The sequence below is a fragment of the Filicampus tigris genome, chromosome 1 (genome assembly GCF_054856515.1).
Source record: "Filicampus tigris isolate MCC_2025a chromosome 1, RoL_Ftig_1.0, whole genome shotgun sequence".
NCBI classification, from domain to species: domain Eukaryota; kingdom Metazoa; phylum Chordata; class Actinopteri; order Syngnathiformes; family Syngnathidae; genus Filicampus; species Filicampus tigris.
The window spans coordinates 35,812,293-35,832,308 of record NC_141217.1 but is presented as its reverse complement, the minus strand read 5'-3'; the positions used below and the strand labels follow the sequence as shown (position 1 = coordinate 35,832,308).

At 41.1% G+C, this 20,016-nt stretch overlaps 1 long non-coding RNA gene across 1 annotated transcript; it reads left to right on the top strand.

Annotated features, from left to right (window-relative positions):
* Positions 1 to 9,150: 9,150 nt before the first annotated feature.
* Positions 9,151 to 10,790, top strand: LOC147153865 (uncharacterized). Its single transcript, XR_015087583.1, has 2 exons — positions 9,151 to 9,496; positions 10,404 to 10,790. It is a non-coding gene; the product is annotated as an uncharacterized LOC147153865 (long non-coding RNA).
* The last annotated feature ends 9,226 nt before the right edge of the window (positions 10,791 to 20,016 follow it).

The window sequence follows — 20,016 nt, the reverse complement described above, 5'->3', positions numbered from 1 at the left end:
GGGAAAATAATGGGGGCCGCCCATCTGATTTTAAATTGGCTTCCGTCAGCGAGTGATTTAAGTGCTAGCTCTAGAACGGCTGCAACTACATTGAATTATTATTATTTTTTACTAACATATTTACATGGGCTTGTGGGAACATGATCATTTCTAAATAATGAGTATTAACTGCGTCAGCCGAATGGAGTATTCAGAAATTATGATCTGTGTTGATTTAATATTGACTTATGTTTGCATTCATAAATCAAATCCACTTTCAGTTTAAAAGATTAAACTGCTAAACATTTCTCAGTACGAAAAGGGAAGACTTCATTCTTTTGTTCAAACAAACAATTGAGCACCAAACCTTTTGACAACCATCTCACCTCACTGTGAAAGAACATCCAGACATGGTCGGCTTGCAACAAAAAACAACAGCAGACTGGCTTTTGTGACATCACTGGACTCATCGAATTGCAAATATATAGTGCTTGTGTTTAGTCCGATGATCTCAGGCATGGCACAGGCAGTTCCACAGCAGTAGGTAGAACCAGCTCCTCTGTTATGGCGAACGCTATGTGGTAGCTGGCTTCCAAAGTACTTATTAGGCTATGCTCACACTGCGGCTTAATTATGATTTTTTTTTTGCCCATAAGTAACACGTATCTGTTTTTTTTTTTCATGCAGTATGAACAGTACAATTCCGATTTTTTCAAATCCGACCGGGGCCTCTTTGTTATTTGGATATAAATCGGATATGTATCCGATGTGTGAGCAGTATGAACGCTCATCCGCACACGTCCGACCTACACGTCATCAAAAGCCCAACATTTCCTTCGCGCGGGTGGGGGAGAGAATTTTCGCTAGACTACTGACGTCATTCGTGAATCCGCAAAGTTGTTTTGAGTAACAGTTCTTGTCTTTAATCAATTTAATTCCACTTGAAGCATGAAGTATAAGGTGGACATTTGCGATGATAGTAGTAATTCAGCCACAAAGACGCTTCATTTATTATGCGCGGCCGATGGCGTGATGTGATCTTTAGAGGGCGTCCCCATTCAATGAGGAGATCGAGGAGCGTTGCCTCATTTCCCCAAATGACACGTAGCTCCTCCCGCCTTGCAACTCTGGTGATATGAGATGATAAAATGAGCCTCTATACACTGGATCATATTGCTGTGCTGTACAACAAAGCAAGAACCACTTTTGATTTTGAAGCTGCTATAAACCCTCACCGGTTAATGATGACTGAATTTGGCCAATTCAAGTGGACCGAATAAAGCTAAAGCAGTCATGATTTCAAGCTCTTCCGCTGCTAGTATCCAACGTCGGGATTTTTGTTGTTCATGGTTTTGTTTCCCCATCTCAAAGTGTCATATTCATCAGGGTGCGGTGTTCGTTCGCATTGTTCGCTGTCCGCAGTCCTCCTCTCCTAAGAGCTGTGATGGCTCGTGTCAAAACAAGCTAGTTATAAATAGATTTATCTTAAGTGCATGCTACACAAAAACCTGCTTTGTGCTAAATTATTCCTGATGGGATAAGCGCTGTTATCACAGTGCTTTCGGCACTCGCTCCGGTGGGCATCGCTCTAAGCTTTTATGCATTCCAATTTCTTCACATTGCATTAATATTGTCCTCCAGGTCTCCCATGGCGACGATAGAAATTATACAATTTTACGACGCGATCAGAGGCAAGCCAGAAGAAAATGCAGCATTATGCGGCCTTGAATGCTCACTCCCAGCATGATTAAAAGTTAATACACTGAAAAAAAAAGTCCTTTGATTTCACTTAATCTGATCATGTACATCAGTTGCAAAACTGATGTTTTGTTTCGTTTTTTAATTACAGCAGTTTACCACATTTTATTCATGTGCAATTGATGTTTGTGGTCAGATTAGGTCAATTCAAAGGATTGCTTTTTCAGTGCAGGGTGCATCTCATAAAATGCGATGAGATTTTGCTCCTTACTTTTACTAGACAAATCTTTGATTCCCAGATTATGACATCTCTTTCGGTGTTTCTTTGATCGTCTGGCACCAGAATCAAACCCATACTTTTATGTCATCGACTGCACGCCAGCTACACTACGTGAATTGCTGTTCACTATTAGCGTCACATAGTCTGCAAGGGCGCATTTTTTCAGCATCTTTTATGTTACAGTCTCACTGTAAAGTAGCAGCTCCAATATGATGTTGATGCTACTTGTAATACGGAATTACAGTTGACACCACATACTCACGGTTCGGCATCCGTGGATTCACCTTTTTCCAGATTTTTAAAAATATATATTTTTTCAGTACATATATGTTTTTTTTGGGGGGGCGGGGTGGTTTTACAGAGCCATCCCGCATTTTTTTCACGGAAAATACTCATTTGAGGTGTACGGAATGTGCGGAATAGATATTTATAATGATCGTCAATACTGCAACGCGTTACATCAATATATTCCGTTTAGGCGTAGTATAATGTTTTACTCGTTCCATTTTCTTAATATTATCACAGTGACTGAGTCCGGTAACTGTCTTACAATCCCAGCTCTCACCAGTAATGCTGGGTTACTCTAAAAGTCAATATTTAAACATTGATAAACACATTATTTATGTCAGTGAAATAATCCAAGTTCAGCTTCTTCATAAATTCACAACTTGTTATTGAAATGCCCTGCAAGACATTTCTTTCTTTTGATCAATACTTTTCCAAGAATGACTCACTCAATTAAGTCTATTATAGACAACATGAAAGCAAACATAAGGAGACCCAAACGTGAATCTACAATGTTGGTGTTATTCCACAAAACAAAACACCTTTGAGGTTAGACTAACGATGAGTTTTGAACGCAAACAACAAGATAATGACTTGGTCTTTTCTATTTATTAAACAAATGGTTGTACCAAAACAATAAAAAATCTTTACCTGTTTCTTTGTTTGGTCAAAAAACGGTGTCCCCTCTATCACTAAAATTGACCTCATCTGTCTAGTGTCCAGCTCACCCCCACTTAAAGCGAAGTGAACCCAAACATATTTTTTTCAAGAATGTGATCCATGCAGGCCCACTTGTTGAAACAAGGCATTCTGATAAATATTGCGTTTGTGGAATAAGAGTTAATCCACCCGTTTATAGCCCTCTCTGGAGGCGGCCATTTTGTCACTTCTGTCGAATGGAAATGACATCACAGTTGCTCAGGGCTCAGGTAGCGACCAATCACAGCTCACCTGCTTTCTGAAGCTGAGCTGATCAGTCGACGGCGGGAGCTCTGCTATAAGTCACGGCAGTGATATAGACGACACGCTCGCGGACTCTTAAAGCCGTGAAACCGTTCAAACGTGATGTATGGTTACGATATATGTTCGTAGACAATGACGATTTCAACGTCTTTGTAAGAGAATACAGCATGGTAATTACCACTCGTTTAAAAAAAAAAAAAAAGAAAAGGAAATAGTGCTTCACTTGCATCTTTGATTGAAACAATAAAGATACTAAACTCAAGCCTGTGTGAAAGCCACATGTCTAAGATCTCAATTTTGGGGGAAATTATGTTTCTATCTACTACAGGGGCCGAGATATTATTTTGTTGTGTAAAAAATGTTAGGTTTTCAAGGGTGACTCCTAAAACGACCGTAGGTTTTAGAGAGATGTCTCACGAGGAGCTTCAGGCTTTAATGGGTTAATGTAGATGGCTAACCTCTGAGTCGGAACCTCTTCTTCAATCCTTGCCCCATATGTCTGCATTTGGGTCTTCCCGCCTCTGCTGTTGACCATGACACCAAACCCTGACACAGCAGGGACTTTTAGGTGATACAGTTTTGACCGCTCTGTCTATCCGTCTATGACGAACGCCCGTTTTGCTTACGTTAGACTATAGACGTATAGACGGGAAACTTAAAAAAAAAAGACAAACTAAGCATAGAAGGAAGTGGATTTTCGTTCTTCTGTGTTATCGTAACTAACCTGGTCAAGTCCTGATCGGACCTCACAGTCCATTATTGACGGACGTGCGCTTTACTGGCGAGAGACCGAAACGCGACCCAGACTGCATTGGCTGTATATGTACAGCAAGTGGGGGTATGCAGAGAGAAGAGAATCATTAATTCCTCAGGCTGACTAAGTACCGTAGTAAATTGCTTTGAACTGCACCGTGAAGCGGACTAACCAGTCGACCACCGTGCCGCATATATATATATATATATATATATATATATATATATATATATATATATATATATACACATGTGTATATATATATATATATATATACATGTATATATACATGTATATATACATGTATATATTAGTCTTTCTAAAGCTCGTGAAAAATAATACAAAAAATATAAAAATAAATATTCTGGTGAAAAGCAACCCAATGAGTAATTCATGGTTAAATTCACAAACAGTAAAAGGTTTATGAAATTAAAGAACTCTGAAGTTAATGTGATTTGTCCCCCCCCCAAAAATCCTTTTTTTTGGTTAAGAATTGGAATCGAGAATCGTTAGAAAGCGTAATCGAACCAAAGAACCGTAATCTTAACTGGAATTGTCCAAGTTCAAACGATGCCCAAGCAGAAAGAACAACACGATGCATTGTAGACAGCGATGTTGACAATGTTTTGATTCTCGTCTTATTTTTGTTACCGCTTTATCTGTGTGTAATTCATAATCCTTAGTAGAGCATAAAGTCTTTGCTATTGGGCGGAAAGTGGAAACCTTGTATGTTCATTTTGAACTAAAACGGACTAAAACTAGACGAAAACGTTTTTGTGTATTTGTTGACTAAAACTTTTCTAAAACCTTTTCGAGTTTTCGTTGACTAGAACTCGACTAAAACTATCACGAATAGGAATGACTAAAATGTGACTAAAACTAATAAGCATTTTCGGGCCAAAACACTAAGACAAAATCTAAAATGCCTGCCAAAAAAAACACACTGCTGCAGAGTACTCTGTAAACATAAATTGGTTTTGGGCAGCATCTCCAGTCTGAGCTGTACACTAAAAGATTATTAGTCTGAGTATAAACCAAGGGTAACAGAGGCAACTCACAACCACCTGCTCCTTCAGGAAGTGGACTCCTGAGGTTTAAGAGGCGCCGAGAGGCGGCTTCAACTTCACCGACTATTGAGTCATACTGTGAGAACACAGGAAAGCAACGTGGGGCCCCTGTGACAATTTGAACTTCTGCAAGAACAATGTTCTTCGCATTAAAACGGTTTGCCGCTACCAGAATAACAAGCCTTGGATTACCAATGACATCAATGATGCCTTTAATGGGGAAAAAAACAGAGGTAGCGTATCAGTATTGATTTTGCTCAAGGACACAACAGCCATGGGACCGAGGAAAGTTGTAAGGGGGGATGGTCCATTGCTGCATCTTCTCGCTCGCTCCACGCTGGCAAAGCAGATATTTTTTTTGCCAACACTCTTCTGCTAGGATCTCTAACATTGCCAGGGGAAATTCTAACGAATTGGCCACAGCTGTGTAAGGTTCAGTAATTAGTAAGAATTTATAACTTTATTTTTATTTTTTTAAAGAAATTGCAGCATTAGCAGATAAGTCAATTCAAAGTTAATTCACATGTTTTTATGTTAATTTCCTTATATATACAAATTATATTGCGTTAGGAGACATGAGACGAACTCTTCTTCCGTGTCGTATTCACATGACCAGCAGAGCTGAACCTGATTGGCTGGACGTTGGATGACTTGACACGGGGATCGATTGCTCCTCTTTAAATACCCGTATGTAGTTTCTGAAGTGTTTAAATCAGATTTTTTTGCAGCTGAATTTTTTGCACTTGAATTTTTTTTGGCAGGGGAATTTCTTGCAGCTGATTTTTTTGCAGGCAAATTTTTCTACATGTTGAATTTCGATGCTGAAAAAAAAATCAATGTTAGGAAATTTGATGGTAAAAAATTCAGTGTTTGAAATTCAAATTCAAATTCTGATGTCACAGATTTACTTCCATAGCTGTAGCCTACAAAATAAAGGTGGAACATAAATATGACATTTTCCGCTTGTGTCTATGCTCTGATCACATTTCAATACAACCACCAAGCATTTTGCACTCACGTAATGGTCACCGGTGAAAAATGACAGGCTTTACTAATGCTCCCATGTCATCTGTCATACTTGGAATGAAGTATCCTGAGGACGACTGGCTTGGATCTTAAAAGTGAAATTGATCAATTCAAAACTGCAAGCAACAAAGCTCTTAAAGACAGGTTACCATTATTATTATTATTATTATTATTATTATTTTAGAACAGATGAACAAGTGACTCCATCCACTGTCCACTTGCGTTCAGTCTTTGTATTCAGTGGACCCACAAGGAAGGAGCCAAATAGACAACCCTACTCTAAAAACCTTTCCACAGTGTTCATTTTCAACAAACTTTGGAATTCATTAAAAGACCTGAAGCTGTTGACATTTCGGACCATAAACCTGACAACACTTTTTCCACACAACCATAAAGCAATAAATAAATAAATAAATAAAATGAAATCATTTGAAAGCAGTGGAGAAGGATGAGGATTTTTAGGACTTTGTACACACATATAAATATTTTATTGGCCTAAGCGGGGGTCATTGCACATCGCCTCCAGTGACTGGCACATAAATCAAGTGCCATATCAAGCAGGAAGATGCTCCTGAAGTGCAGCAGACTGTTAATGAAAGAGAAAATGTGCTCCTCTATGCTGGCGACACAAAAACTCAAAAGAATTGCATTTGCATGGCCTCAACATTTGATATGCGTTTTTTTTTTGTTTTTTTCTCTCCATAAAACAACCAGAGGTCTGGACTTGAATGTATTTTGCTTCTGATTCAGACTCACAGAATATAATTCAGTTGTTTCAAAATATTACAAAATGCTGCAGCAAGGTTCTTGACTAGTACTAGAGAGTTTGATCATATTCCCTCTATGCAGTGGGTGCACCTGAGCTCTGATTTCAACGTTTTGTTACTTAAACATAAAATATTTTACTGCTTTCCTCTTTCCTATTTTGTTGACTGAATGGTACCTTATGTTTCAAGCCAAACTTTACACCCGGAACATGCATTGTCAATTTGTGCTCCAGTACTCTGAAAAGACCTACCAGTGGAAATTAGAGCAGACATTTCTGTAGAAATGTTTAAATCTCAATTTAAGACTTATTTCTACACTCTCTCATTTGAATAAATCAGATGCAACTACGGTGATCGCTTAGCACGCCTCACCGCCCGATATCCAGGATTCCTCCTGTTTGACTGCCACTTCTTCACCCGTCCGCCGTCCCTCCTGTTTGGAGAGGAGGAGGTAGCTATGATCGAAGTGATGTTGCTGCTGTAAGGGTTCTTCATTGAACTTGCAGACAGGATCCGAATGGGACCACTTGCCCAGTGGCATTACTGTGGAAGATTATGCATCGACTGACCAGGATAGGTCCCGAGGATTAGCACTTCCCCGGAGGTGTCTACTTGCGGTGCGTTATTTCAATAAATGGACACTCACGCTATTTCAAGTTACATTCTTTAGCATCATATTTTGTGAGAAATGTTGCCCACGCAGCAGCCAAGGGGATTGGACCCAAGGGGCGGACAATCCATCTGTGAGCCCTTCTCAAGGTTTATTCATTTAAAAAAAAAATATTTCCTTGTCCGGATGGAGTGGCTGGACCAGGGGATGTTGAATTTGGTAAACTGTTGGCCCTTTGAGACTTTTTGTCATTAAGGGCTATATAAATAAACGTGAACTGACCTGCCATTGAAGATGCCATTGTTCAGCTTAAATATTTTTTGCTGGTTGAATTGACTTTGTTGTTTTGCACTTTTTTTTTTTCTCGATATTCCCCAACATCCAATCAATATGCATGCACACCATCCATTACCCTGCTGACAAGGTCAAGGAGAAGAACTCGTTTTTGAATTGTATAAGGCAGGTTTCATACCATCACAATGTCTCCATTGCACAATACATCATTTTTATATTGCTGAATCTCAACCCCTTCAAGTAAACGCTCTTTCCCACTAATCAACCTTCTAATTGAAAATGGAGATGTTACTGAATGAGAGCCATAATTACCACAGCTATCTGTGAGGGTGAACTACTTCATAAAGCACTTGAGCGTCAAATCACAGCCTCCCTCTGAGTAATATGGCCCACCCCATGAACTAGGAAGACGCTGTTCTTAATCAGAATACGGGTACATTGCAAAATAAGACGATCACCATCATCTTCATCCTCATCAGCATCATCCCCATTGTACTGTTTACCAATTTGCTCTGGTTTATTAAGATGTAATCCTACATACCCCAATATAACAAATTCGTGATTACAGTCTAATTACCACCAAATCATAGCCTCAATCATCTTGAGCATAATTTTCTATATCAGTCTGAGAAAAGCATGTCATTAGTTGCTGTGTCTGTAACGCAGAACCCTTTGGGGAGAGCAGGAAGCGGTGGAGGTAGAAAGTGTGTGCAGCATACAGATCGTGATGCGGCAGCCTGCTTCCAGCAGAAGGAATAATACACCTGTAAACACAGACAGAATTGAAGTTGTGATTGCTATGATGCTCTGTTGTGGGACCAAGATATGAACATTTTTTACACTCAAGTTTACAAACCTTTCCGACCATAAAAATCACTAGAACCGTAGCTCTGACCTACTTTGTGAGTCGGTATTTTGAAGAACCCTTACCCCACGCCATTCCTGTGACTATTAAAAAAAAAAAAAATAGTCCTTGCAAACAAAAATTCTACATGAGAAGTTTTATATTGAAAATACATGTTTTTTTGTTTTTCTTTTACACTGATTTCATTTAATTTTGTTAACTTTAAAAACAGCTGTTAAGGTTGCGTAATTCCAGAACTGGGCATACCGCCTATGTGACGGAGCGGTCCGCCTATGACGGACGGCCATTTTTGTAGGCGATAAACAATTGCTTTAAAAATAGTCGGACTAAGCATAGTTGGAAGCCCAGTTTTTCCCGTCTATGTAATCGTCTATTTTCTACCTTAAACGGTTCATGAGTCAAGGTGATTTGAAAAACATGTCATCTCCTGTCTGCGACGACAGGTTCGCATTTAGAGGGATTTATATAATTAGCTTGCTCCCAATTCCAAGACTGCTGCTCATTTGTCATGATTGTTTCACATTGTTTGTTTTTATCTCACCACAAGTGCGTGTGTGTTTTTTTAATTTTTTTTATTTGGCTTCATGTGTATGTTTATGCATGCATATTGTGGTGTAAACGAAATAATACCATGCACACTGACATTGAATTATCTTGTTGGTAACTGACGATCTTTGCTCACGGACCTGAGTGAGGCTCTGTACATGCGCTGTTGGCATTCGAGCAGGAGTGAAAAATAAAGCTATCGACAAGCTCGCAGTTGTCCCACATTTTTATCTGTTCAATTAAAGAACACGACGTGCGTGTCAAGAAGAGGAAGGAGAACGGAGAGGGAGGAGTCGAACGCAGGAGAACTCGACAACATCGTCGAGCATCTTAAACTGTGAAAAGAGGGGATCCTGTCAAAGGTTAGCCATTTCAAACAAACGTTTGGGCATTTTAAGTTTGTAAATAAAATAAGTGCATGTGAGACTCTGTAAAGCTCTTTGGGCAGAATGATGTAGATACACAAAATACCCGCATAATAATGCACAATCTGTTCGAACATGACGTTTTGTTTGGGGGGGGGGGTAGACAGATAGACGGATTAAAATTTAGCGGTAGTTGGTCGCAGTTTGTAGTCGGAAACGCTAATGGAAGCCCGTTTAAAAAACATAGGCAGATAGACGTTTACTATTTTTTTCCGGCCGACCAAAATGGCGGATAAACGGAAGGCGGAAGGGTACTGCGACTGTAGGCGGAAATATATTTGTTTTGCTAGAGAAGGCTCCTTCTATTGTTTGGCACATGCGACAGCAGAATTGAGCTCCCTTTTACGAGTGAAAGACATACTGAGGTTTAAAAAAAAGAAAGGTGCGTTTCAACAATAACTGTATAAATTGCACTTGAACCCATTTTCAAAAGACCACACTTACATAATATTGGTTGAAATCACAATATGAGTGTTGCAATGAGTGACTATTACTATGTCTGGCACATGGAACTCCACATCCAAAGCAGCTTTCGTTTCAGAGTTTGCTGTCATGTCTTTGGTTCAGGGCTCAAGGACAGCACCGGCACTGTGTACTATGAGCTCTTTTTTACGTGATTCCTACTGGGGAACAGTATTGATCTTAGTTGCTGAATTAGCATTTCATATCAGTGTTCCTCATTTAAAATGGTGATTGCTGATATCTCACCCAGGACAAATGGTCGACTGGGGGATTGGAGCTGAGGGCGATACCAATCAGCGGCAGAGAGTTAACGAGCTTATCATCACAATGTAAACAGCGGCCTGTTTGTGTGTGTGTGTGTTTTCTGTGTGTGTCACTTTAGGGCCTATCTTGCCTGGGGAAGTGTCACGGTTATTTTTCAAAGGATCATCTTGAAGGGAATTACAAATGGCCGTATCATCTCTTGATGTCAGAGTGTCTGCATTAAAGCATGATCATCTGTCTGTCAGACTGGAAAAACACAGAATCGCCACAAGGAAAGCACTTATTGATCAAGAGAAAAGCTAAATACATTTGTTTCAGAGATCCGCTGGTCATTTGGTTTAACTGAGAGGAACATAATACATAGCTATAACGAGAAAAGCCAATTTAATAGCGGCTTTTAAAAGGTTAACACTTTTGTAAATAAATTGTCAATAATTTGAACAAATCTACATTACCTGCATCATGTGGTTCTGCAGCATGTAAATAAAATTATTTAAATAGCATCCATATTGTTTCCCTCACATTTTATCATGGTTGTTCTATTAGTTGTATGTGGAAAATTCCATTTATAATCGCATTTAGTCCACATGTTATTATTGAATTCAGCATGATATATGTGCAAAAATATTAAAACATTATTATTCGACTTTCTTTGGCATCAAACATTACCTTACTCATGCACTCTTTGATGTGTTGTTCTTCATTTTTATTTTGGCAAGCAGTCACAGAATCTTGGGGTAATGGAGATGATGAAGGGTAGGGGTCACCAACCATTTGGAAACTGAGAGCTCGATGTACTTTCTGGATACCGATGAATCCAACAGGCTACCAGTTCATTTTACCCACAACAAATGAGGCTGTCACTGCTGTTTTATTTTATTCATTAAATGATTAATGTATGGATTTACATGTTCATATTGCCCTTCAATGTGAAATAAAGCAAGATTAGAAACATAAAAAAATGATTATTTGAAACGTTACTAAATCATGGAATCATTTTATTTTGAGATACCATTTAAAATGAAACTATCATAAAAGTAGAACTACAACTAATCCGGTTTATCAACACTTAAGTCAAAACAGACGCACAGTGGTACATCATTTTTCACCTGCATAATGCTTTTTTATCTTAGGTGCTCAAAGCACTTTAACACTGTTACCTTATTCACCTAATGATGACGCAGCATCAGGAGCAACTGGAGGGGGGTATCAGTGTCTTGCTCAAGGACACTTTGACATGGTCACATTGGCCGGGGATCGAGCTCCCAAACTCTGGGTTGAGCGATGACCAATCTACCACTGAGCGTCAGCCTCCGCTCTTCCGTACGCCTTTTGATGGATGCTGCCCTCACCAAGTTCCTGGCGGTCCAAATCCATTGCCACCAACGCTTCTCACTCCGGCAGACACCAGCAGTGTCTACAATCCTCACAGGGTCGTCGCGATAGGGCGTCTGCATTGTCATGTTTATGCCTGGGATTTCAAAGTTGTGATCCGGCAAGGTCTCCATCCGGTGGGACATCCGGCCCTCAGGTTCCTAGAAATTGAGAAGCCAGGTGAGGGATGCAAGATCCGTGCGCAGAACAAAAGTCTAAAGTCTAAAAGCAAGTACTACAGCCTGTGGTTCTCAAACCAAACATACAAAATACAATGAATGGATATATGAAAACTACAATGTACTTGATTTGATGAATGCAAGAGACAACTCATCAGTATCTTTTTATTAGTTATTAGCAGAGATGGGCACTTTACCGTTTTTTGCTGGTCCGTCCTCCATCCACGACCTGGGCACCCTTCTGTTATCATCCCTCTGGCCTTATTCATAAAAATAATCATCTTCCGACCCCGTCCGTCCTCGTCCTTTTAAAGCGCTTCTGTACTTAGTCCGTCCCCCTCACCGCCCCCCCCAAAAAAATAATTCCATGCATGACGCCGGTCCACAGAGGCTAACGGCAGATGTTTCATAATTCATCAAAATTATTTAAAGCTCATTAATTGGCTAATTTCCTAATCACATCCATTTAGCGGCTGGAAGTATTCTGAGTAGATTGAATTGTTTACAACTGTGTAAGTGTCACCCAAGAGAGCATTTAGCCAAGGGACATCATGAGAATATTTAAGATTGCATTCTAACGCCATATGTTGTATTGCAAACTTTTGTGTTATAATACAATCATCTTTCTGTTTTTATTGCGTTATTTCGCAATAAAATAATTATTGCAAAAATAACACAATGTTATTTTAGGAGGAGAACGAAAGACTTCCACTTCCGTGTCATAGCTGTAAGTGGGCGTCTTGTGGCGAAATCCAAGGTATTAACATGCGTTGAACCACAAGAGGGCAAACCACGCCTGAGAGAACAGTGGTCTTTCTTTTTAAAAGAACCCAACACAACACCTACTTGACTCTTTACTGGACCCGGTTAAGCACGACTACAGGAACTGACGAAAACCCACTTCCATCCTTGCTTAGTCTGTCCTCCTTAAAAGAAACTTCGTCCTCCATTCCCAAATGGGAACGGACGGACCGTTCCGTCCCTAGGACGGAATGCCCATCACTGGTTATTAGGATTACGTAAACATTCATTATGGTGCTAATGCAAATTTGGAAATTGCACTTTTTTTAAAAAATAATTATCTTTTTTTTTTTTTTTTTTAGACATTATACGAAGCATCAAAAGTCCAGTCGCTTATAATCATCTCAAGTCAGTCCAAAAAACTTCAACTGTGTTGAAATACACTGAAATAATAAAAATAATCCATGAAGTCATTAAAGCTACCGTAGAGCTATGTGGCGTGTCTATAAGGGGATTATGGCACACATGAATTTGCTTATAGAGCAGTTTGAGCCCAGCTCATTAGTCGACACAACAGGGAATGAAAAGTCCTGCACTGTTCAAATGGCCTAGTGTTAGTATGCCCTTTGTCTGACTTTGGTAGTGTTTCATTCCAGAGGAAGATATGAAAACGAACAGTGTTTGAGTCAATGATATCACACCATCACTATTTATATCTACAGACTTTCTGTCAGACATTGTCGCTGTGGGCCACATGTAGATATCTGTCGCTATCGCGTCACTAACTGTCATCTTTGTGTTATTTTGTATCGTGCCATCTTTGCATTATGCTGATTTTGTGTGGTTTGCGAAGGAAAAAGGAGGGGGTAAAAAAAAAAAATCAAGCAATTGTAGGGTTTCCTTGGATTCCATCAGAAAGTGCAAGCTTTGTGTACCTACTTTATTTTTCTATACTCACAGTCAGTCCAAATGCTGCAATTCCCTGCTCATTTGCGCTTGAAGTACCCTCCCTATTTCCATCTCACTACATTTTAATTAGACCTGGAATCCTTCATTTTTGAGACGCGAGAGGACTCGGAATTCTAAATGAAAGAGAATATTGTATCTATGGGCATACAGTAGTATTAGCCAGCTATGGGTTCCCTGAGCACCTCTGTCTCTCAGGCGGTTGTGTGCATACAGTAAACCAACAAACAGATGTGCCATTTGCCAACCGAATGTTGTTCGTAACCAGTCCGCAAAGTAAGTTGTTAAATTGCTAACTAAAACAACCCTACGCTAAAGCAGAGGTGCCCGGACTCAAGTTGGAGGTGTTGAGGTGTCGCCGTTCATGGAGAAGTAGACTGGGAGTCGACGATTGCCGGGGGAAATCATAGGACCAAACAAGGACACGCTTGAGGCTTCCAGTGGTCAGCTTGAGCGAGCTGACGTTTGGAAACACCCCTGGAGAACACAAGCAGATGCTCAAAAAGATAAAGGCCCTGCGGCAAATGGTCCAGGGGAAATTAGGGGTTCACTCTAGTGGCTACGGCAAGAGTGATACAACAGTGCCAGACTCGTCCCATTTATGCCGCTTTCATTCTTGTAATCTTTGGAGACGGTTAGCACCTTTTGTTTACTCTGTTACGTTCCTCTTCTTTGTTGAATTTATTGGTGGCTTGCACTGCGTCATGCTGGAATGATTTGAAAGCTATTTTGGTAACTGATGCAACTACCGTATCTCCATCCCGCCTACACACCGCACAGTGGAAACGCAAGCATGATAAAGGTTTACTGCTCTCAAATGCAGTGGTGTTTTTATGTGGAAAAAAATGGTGGGCACTCCTCAAACAAGGAAAACTGTAGTCAGTTTTTCTTTGGTGTGATTATTATTATGTTTTATAAATAGCACAGAGACCAAAGGTCATTTGTGAAATCATTATTTCAGGTACCAGCTGATTCCTTGGTACAAGCAGCTTTGCCCCCTTTATGCCCAGTCTATATAAATATATATATATTTTTTTACATGTAATTGTGTGTGAAGTACTGTCTTTAGATTTTCAAAGGTAAAATGTGATGTAACTCAGCCAAAAATGTGTTCAGATAAAACTACTTTAGGAATCAATAAAGTTATATGCCTTTGACTTAGTGACTGTGTGAATGAGAAAGGGAAGGGCAGTATAAGCTGCACAACGGGTCATAAGTGCCAGAAAAGGTCAAGCTAATCACTAATCAGGAAGTTGGAACCGCAAATATATTGCCCATCTAATTTACACTTTTACAACCATTATTAAATTCATTTTTAACAAGTCAGTACACGCATTTGAGCTGCTCCTGAACGAGCTGGTCTAATATACAATTTACAGGCCATGTAAGTTGAGTCCGAACTGCTATACTTTGATAACGTGAAGAGTTTATGACAAATAATCAGTACGCGATCCGGGTACCCTTCCGTCCTCATCCCTCTGTCCTTATTCATAAAAATGATCGTCCTCCGAACCCGTCCATCCTCGTCCTTTTAAAGCGCTTCCGTCCTTACATTCCATTGGTCCGCGTCCCACAACCACCCGCCGCCCCGCAAAAATAAATTCATGAATAAAAAAATCGTCCGTGCATGACGTTATTTCCAGCTGGCTAATTTCCTATGCACATCCACTCACCGGCTGGAAATATCGTGAGTTGATTGAATTGTTTGCAACTGTTTAACAAAGATAGCTTTTCGCTAGCCGCAACCACCGTCGTGATGCGATGATGAATACGACTACGGATACCTTTATTGTCATTGTGCTCAGAGTACAACGAGATTGGGTTGCTTCCCCTCTTCAGTGCTACAGATAAACAATAAAAAAAAATAAAAATAACACTGTGCAAATGTGCAGTAGATAGAATAAGAGCTATGTATAAGATATCATAGTGAGTTCACAGTAGTTGGTGGTAGAGGCAGTTATGTGCGAGAGTTCAGCATGCTGATGGCGCTCGGGTAGAAGCTGTTTTTTAGTCTGTTTGTCCGTGCTTTGATGCACCTGAAGCGCCTGCCTGAGGGCAACAGGTCGAAGAGCTGAGAATCAGGGTGTGTGCTGTCCTTGATGATGTTCCGGGTTCTGCTCAGGCACCAGGTGGTGTAAATGTCCGACAGGGAGGGGAGAGGGCAGCCAATAATGCTCTGCGCTGCTTTGACTGTCCTCTGAAGACTCACCCTGTCTGCTTCGGTGCAACTGCTGTACCAGGTGGAGAGACAGTATGTGAGCAGGCTTTCGATGGACGAGTGCTAGAAGGCCAGCAGCAGCTTCTTGTCCAAGTTGTATTTCCTGAGGACCCTTAGGAAATGCAGACGTTGCTGAGCCTTCTTTGTCACTGCTGCGATGTTGTGGGTCCAGGAGAGGTCATCCGAGATCTGGACTCCCAAGAACCGGAATGTGTGGACCCTCTCTACGCACACGCCATCAATGTAGAGGGTGGATGGTTCGGTCTTGTTCCTCCTGAAATCGATGAGGATCTCCTATGTTTTTGCAGCGTTAAGTTCCAGGTTGTTGTCCTTACTCCAGGTTGTTAGTCTCTGGACCTCCTTTCTGCAAGACGTCTTGTCACCGTTTGAGATGAGGCCGACCACCGTGGTATCGTCCGCGAATTTGACGATAGTGTTATTTCCATGGGCTGGACTGCAGTCGTAGGTGTAGGGACAGTAAAGAAGGGGGCTCAGCACGCAGCCCTGGGGTGATCCAGCGCTCAGTGTTCGGGCGGAGGAGGAGTGGGGGCCGAGTTTCACAGCCTAGGGCCTGTTGGTCAAAAAGTCCCTGATCCAGGCGCATGTGATGGGGGGGAGGCCCAGGGTGACCAGTTTGGGAATGAGGATGTCCGGGATGATAGTATTGAATGCTGAGCTGTAATCCACGAAGAGCATCCTGGCGTAGGTCTGATGTCTGTCCAGTGTTGATGGCATCCTCAGTTGATCTGTTTGACCGGTATGCAAACTGGTGGGGGTCTACTGGTGGGGGGAGAAACCCCTTGATGTGCTGGAGAACCAATTTCTCCAAGCACTTCACGATTATGGGTGTGAGGGCAATAGGGCGGTAGCGATTGAGCGCGGATTTTGGTGTCCTTTTGGGGACTGGGATGATGGTGGAGGATTTCAGACCCGCGCGGATGACTGCTTGAGCCAGTGAGAGGTTGAAGATCCTGCAGAATACGTGTGACAGCTGGTGGGTACACACTTTGAGGACCTTGCCTGGTACTCCATTAGGACCAGCAGTCTTTCTGGGGTCCACTGCCAGTAGCACACGCCTCACCTCGTGTTCCTTGACAGTCAGACACCTCAGCCTTGAGGTGAATCAAAGTGGGCAAAGAAGCAGTTTAGTTCCTCTGCCAGCGACAGAATCAGGTCCCCTGGTGTTACATCAGAGCCTCTAGTTGGTGATGCTCTGTAGGCTCTGCCACATCTCCCATGGTCTACTGCTGGCAAAGTGCGACTCCATCCTACTATATAACCCAAGTATTTGCATTGTTTTGACCCAATTTCTTGTGTTCATTTAACCCTTCATTTTGGGTCAAAATGGAATAACCCAATTTGTTGTGTTCATTTAACCTTAAACGTTGGGTCAAAACTGAATAACCTAATTTTTTTCTTCAAATTGACCCAGGTCTGGGTCAAGAGGGCCGGCTCTGTCCTGGGCTGCTCCCTGGCCTCTGTGGACTCGGTGGGGGACAGGAGGATGTTGGCCAAGCTGTCATCAATGCTGGGCAACCCGGACCACCCCCTCCAGGGCACCCTAACAGCACTCCACAGCACCTTCAGTGACAGACTGTTACACCCTCGCTGTGCAAAGGAGAGATTCCGCCGTTCCTTCTTGCCTGCTGCTGTCAGACTCTTTAACAAGAACATTGTGTAGTCTCTACAAACTGGCGGTCATTAGTGCAATTGTGCAGTCCTGCACCTGAGCTCGTATCGTGCAATACCCAATATTCCCCACTACTGTAATACCGTGCAATACTCAACATTCCCCACTACTGTTAGTCTAGTTTTATTTTTATCCAATGCTGTTCCTTACATTTCACTACAGCACTGCAGCACTGTCACTTAGAGTATTTTTTCCTCTGTACTATGTACAGGCCGAAATGAGTGTTCCTCATATTTTTTTATGTAGATGTAGGTTGGTGTGTATACACATGTGTATATAGACATGTTACTGCGTATATCTACATAGGTTTGATTCTAAATGTTTGCCGTCAATGTTATACATTAATGGCCACATTATGCCGCCGCCCCTGTGTGACCTATATCTTTGCTACTGTAACAATGAAAATTTCCCCACTGTGGGATCAATAAAGGCATTCTTATTCTTATTCTTAGTCCTTTTTTAACACTACAGTTGGGTCAAATTTAACCCAAAAATAGTTATTTTTGACCCGACTGTTTTTAGAGTGTAGATCCAGATGATGATGATGATGACGATGCGGACCGGAGCAAGCCAGGGGACTTCAACAGAATATTTCAGATTGTGTAATAACACAATCCTATTGGGTTTTGTTGCACATTGGCACTTTTTATTGTGTTATTTCGCAATTAAAATAATTAATGCAAAATAAGGCAATGTTATTTTAGGAGGAGAATGAATGTCTTTCACTTCCGGATCATAGCTTTCAGTGTTTTTATTTCCCTCCTCAGTGAAATGGGCGTCCACTAGAGGGCTGATTATGCCTGTGAGAACAATACTTCAAGGAGGGAACGCACAAAAAGAGCACTCCAGTTTTTCGCAGGCTGAGTAGGCAGTCTTTCTTTTTAAAAGAACCCAACACAACACATCAGCTGGTACTTGACCCAGTTATGGTCTTCTCAGACTACACGACTTTTTTGTCATTAATGATGGTCGCGCTGTCAGACTAGCATATAATATCGTTCTGTGTCTTGGACCGGGCAAGACGTCACACTACAAGTCCATCACCGACTCGACTCTGCCCAATCGTTGCGTACTTCTGTCAAGATTCGGTCCAACGGGGGGGCGGGCCAAGCAGCTGTGTTGTCATGTCGATGGAGGCATTATGTGTATGTATGTTTGTTCTCTGCTCTGAAAAGGGGGAAAAAAAGGAGAGAGACTATGGACTTGCTCTGGATGACGGGGAGAGGGCAGTAAGAACGAGCAAACGACCCATCGCTGAGTATGTCACACTACACGAGCTACGATGCGTCAAGACAACTCAAAATCGGCTACGAGACACTACGTTTGTCTGCGAAACGTCTGTCGGCCAAAAAACGGGCTACATTCGTGTATTTGGCATCGGCATTCGGGACGATTAGAGGGATGGTCGAAAACCTCCCTTCGTCCTTGCTTAGTCTGTCCTTTTTAAAAGAGTTCTCGCCATCCATCCGACTGTCCACAGAATTAAGAGCATTTTGAGACTCTAAGTGTCATAAAACCAATTTGGAGCCCTAAACTCAGCTGCTACTTGCTAGCTATTAATGAAAAATAAATAAACACAACACTTTCCATTATTTTGTGCTCCAGAATTTGCGCTCCAAAAATGCTTTGCAGGTACAATAGGCCTATGTATGGAATGCGGTTATGAAAAATGAAAATTATTGGTCTCATCTGCTGATCAGAGTTGTGATTTAAGGTTCAGATCATTTGTTTGCTTTCACAGAGAACTAAGGGAATCAGAAAGCATTCACATTTGACAGAAAAGAAGATTTGAAAACTTTCAAATTATATACAGTTCGAAACCTTTTTTTCCTTTACATAGAGTGCTATGAATACATTGCTGGGATTTATTTTCCCGTGATTGTACAACCAAAGGTGCTTAACTGAAGTGTCTCACTTCACTTTGTACTAAAACAATGTAACCGCAAAGTATTTGAGGGCAGAGAAGCAGGGTTTTGCTGTGGATGGAGAAAATGATGCTGACCACCTTCTCCTATCAGCATTTTCTCATTTTTTTGGTTCATTTTAAAGAAAAGAATAACAGCTCCGTGAGAACAGATCCACGAACATCTATGGAGCTCCAGGCATGACATGGGATTTTTATGTATTTATTTATTTAAAAATGTATTTTTTTATGGGCACATTATACACATAACATGGACACAAAATGCTAATAGATATAATGGGTGCACAAAATACTAATTTGTGGCTTAACTTCACATGTACAATCTGGGTAAGGTTGAAATCTGGGTAGCTAGGCCTATAAGTAAATGGCTCACAACAAGTGCTGGAGATGCCAGTGCCTGGTGTCCTCAAAGACAATTGGCTTTCATTAGTCTGTTGTTAACAATAACCTGAAATGACAACTTTTTCAAGATGTCTTTGTAGTTTATTACCAGTCGAAAAGAAAATGCAGTCTTACTGCTGTATCCCTGTCCAGGACATTGTCTTTAATCCTCTTCCTCTATTTTACCACTTCCATAAAAGAAATTCTAAATTTGCTTACCCAACTATCCAGAGGGGATCACAAATTAGCAATTATTTT